Genomic DNA, 3,788 nt, shown 5'->3' on the forward strand with positions numbered 1-3,788 from the left:
TTTATTTGACAGACAGAGATCACAAGTAGGCAGAGAGGCAGGGAGAAGGTGGGGGGGAAGCAGGCTCCCTGCTGAGCAGAGAGCCAGATGCGGGGCTCAATCCCAGGACCCTGAGATCATGACCTGAGCCGAAGGCAGAGGCTTTAACTCACTGAGCCACCCAGGCGCCCCTATTTTTTTGTTTTCTAAATTATTTTAATAAATAACTGGATAAGTTTGGATATACAGTATCTGTATATCCAGACTGCTAGAAGAAAATTCCCTAATGTGGGAATCATCCATGGGGACACTCTTTTCTTCAGTCCAAACTGGTAGTTTTATACCCAGATATGGTCTGTGATACTTTCTTGCTTCCTGAAGAGAGGAAGAAGCTCTATAACTTGATGGTTAAGGAAACAGGCTCTGGATCCAGATTGGCTGGGTTGGAAGCTCAGCTCTGGCATTTTTTTCTAGTTAATCTTTCTCGGCCTCATCCCCAATATCCTGACTCTTTGGGTTGGTAGGAAGATTAATGAGTTAATTTTTGTAAAATTTGTAGGAAGATTAATGAGTTAATTTTTGTAAAACATTCAGAATAGTGCCAGGCATTCCGTGTTCTTTAATAGTGTGTTAAATAAAAACTAAATAGAAAATTATCCTAAGGATACAAGCAGATTAAAATGTTCACTAAAACATGATTTTAATAGGAATGAAAGGAGAAATTGCCAACAAGAGATTAGTTAGAATGGCAGAACGAGGAGGAGCATGAACTCTGGGAGCAACCTGCCAGGATTCAAATTCCATCCCTGCCGTTCATGAGCTGGGGGACACAGGACAAGCAACTTCATGTCTCTAGGCCTCCATCTTCTCATCAATAAAATGGAGAAAGTAAGAGTACTACTACAGAGCTGTTGAAGGGCTAAAGAGAACGGTGCTTATTAAATGCCCCCAAAACCATGCCTGATGTACAGTAAGCATTACATTCAATATTTCCTCTTGTGGGGGGACGTTGATGTAGTGGTGAAGGGACATCTACGTATGAGCGTTATGTGTCTTCCACATACTGCTGAGGGGAAGATGTCAGGGCTTGCTGCCTCCATTGGAGCCCTCCACAGACCTGAGGAGATGAATGAGAACTGTGTCCACCTGGAAGGGGGGTGGGGTGCATTTTGTAACACAGTGGAGATAAGGTAGTAGGATCCCATTCATGTAAAATAAAAATTTAAAAATGGACATTTATGGGGCGCCTGGGTGGCTCAGTGGGTTGAAGCCTCTGCCTTCGGCTCGGGTCGTGGTCCCAGGGTCCTGGGATTGAGCCCCACGTCAGGCTCTCTGCTCAGCAGGGAGCCTGCTTCCCTTCCTCTCTCTGCCTGCCTATCTGCCTACTTATGATCTCTGTCAAATAAATAAAATCTTTTTTTAAAATGGACATTTATGTTTCTAAGTGTCCATCCACGTTAAGTTCTATCAGGATAGTGGGCTTGGGATGCTATCATTCTCTCTTCTGAACTTTTCTACAGAGCCCTTCTCATCCCATCCCCCAGAATATACCTTCTTGTATAAAAGCAATAAAGCGAAGCTCCCGGGTGACTCAGTGGGTTAAAGCCTCTGCCTTCGGCTCAGGTCATGATCCCAAGGTCCTGGGATCGAGCCCCACATCGGGCTCTCTGCTCAGCAGGGAACCTGTTTCCCCTCTCTCTCCACCTGCCTTTCTGCTTACTTGTGATCTCTGTCAAATAAATACATGAAATACTTTAAAAATAAAAAATAAAAGCAATAAAGCCTTGTGTGAATCATAGATCTGCCTATTGACAGAAATAAAAACAATAGAAAATTTGGTGGACAACATTCCATTTCTGTATATGTGTGGATGCAAGGCTCAGGAGGGAAGAAACTCAAACATTTATATACGAAAATGAATAATTCCTATCCTTGGGCCCAGGCATTATTACAGTCTATGTCCACAGCTTTCTGTATTAATGAGAATGATTCTCTTTTTTTTTTTTTTAAAGATTTTATTTATTTATCAGAGAGAGAGGGGAAGAGAGCGAGCACAGGCAGACAGAATGGCAGGCAGAGGCAGAGGGAGAAGCAGGCTCCCTGCTGAGCAAGGAGCCCGATTCGGGACTCGATCCCAGGACGCTGGGATCATGACCTGAGCCGAAGGCAGCTGCTTAACCAACTGAGCCACCCAGGCGTCCTGAGAATGATTCTCTTAAAAAAAGTTTTTTAGAGCAGGGGGTGGGAGGTTGGGGGAGCCAGGTGGTGGGTATTACGGAGGGCGCATACTCCATGGAGCACTGGGTGTGGTGCATAAACAATGAATTCTGTGACACTGAAAAGAAATAAATTTTTTTAAAAAGTTTTTTAGATTTTGAAACAGAGGAAAAGAAAATACACTGAGTGGTTGTCTTTGGCGGTAATATTATGGACATTTCTTATTATCTTATATTTTCCTATAATGAATGCATGCTACTTTAATATACACAATATACTATATATAGCTAAACCCTACATGGTTCATCTACAACCTTATAGTTGAAAATAACAAGGACGATTAAAAGTTACATTTATGGAAACATTTTACAGGTGAAAAGAGTAGTTCCCCACATTCTCTCCCCTCCCCCTCTCCCAAAGCAAAGCCAGCAAGTGAAGCGTGTGTTTCCAGCAGACAGCTCAATTTTATCAGTTAGCAAGGTACATGCCCCTGGCAGATTCACCGCATTAAGCTTCGGCCATAGTTTAAAGTTTAGGAAACCTCATTTCCTAGTTCCTGGTCTGTCACACTCCCAGTTTCCCTTAGGAATGCTCTAGGAGGTGACTGTTTTATTTAAAGATTATTTTTATTTTTATATTCCTAGCCATGTTATGCTCAAACATTATCATGGTTAGAGCAGAGTGGTGAAGGCACATGGACACACACACACACACACACACACACAAACATACAGGCCAGAGTGGAGACATAAAACCAGATATTAAATACATATCATACCCTCCAGACTGTCAGGCAGAGGAAAGACTAGGACACGTGTACCAGCCCACAATCTCCAATGTGTTAAAATAATTTAATTGGGTATTTCATGGCACATTTTGCATTATTATGGCTCCCTTTGGATGCAACAAATGATTTGCTTCAGTAATAGAGTCCCAAGTAGTGGCATTATGTGATTAAGTAAGTGAGAACATCAACCATTAAATTCAGTTCAGTCATGCTTACATCCATCTTATTTCTTTTTTATAATTTAAATTTTCCTGCTGGTATATATTCATCTGAGACTATTTTTAAGTAACCTGTTTATGAGAGTTTCTCTTCTTACTTTTCACCCAATTACTGCTGCACTGGGAGCTTGAGAACTGCAATCTGATTCTCCTTTGTTAAGTAGATTGACCATCAGGTTAGAAGGCAGGAGAGCACATTCCTCAATGTCCACATTTACAACGTCTCTCCAAAAGGTTTCAGATGGCTTGTTTTGTGGGCCTCATAAGCACTACTAGGTTATTGGGCTTGAACACTCAATTAGAACTCCCAGTCATTAAGCGTGGTCTTGGCCTCTCTACCTATGAAATTCAACGGTGTACAGGAAGCTAAAGGAAATCATGGTGAAAAGTTTTAAAACAGCTAGAAAATTCTAGACGAATGGTTCTTGATTTTGCTGGACCATTGTCTCCTTTGAGGATGTATGAGAGTTGTAGGCCCTCTCCCCAAAGCAGTGAACACACACGAAACTAATTTTACGTGCTATTTAATGGTCCACACATGCACGTCCCACCCAGTAGTTCATAGAACTTAACATCAGATTCCTTCT

This window comes from Mustela putorius, unplaced genomic scaffold (genome assembly GCF_011764305.1).
Source record: "Mustela putorius furo isolate JIRA1106 unplaced genomic scaffold, ASM1176430v1.1 tig00000095_pilon_pilon_pilon, whole genome shotgun sequence".
NCBI classification, from domain to species: Eukaryota; Metazoa; Chordata; class Mammalia; order Carnivora; family Mustelidae; genus Mustela; species Mustela putorius.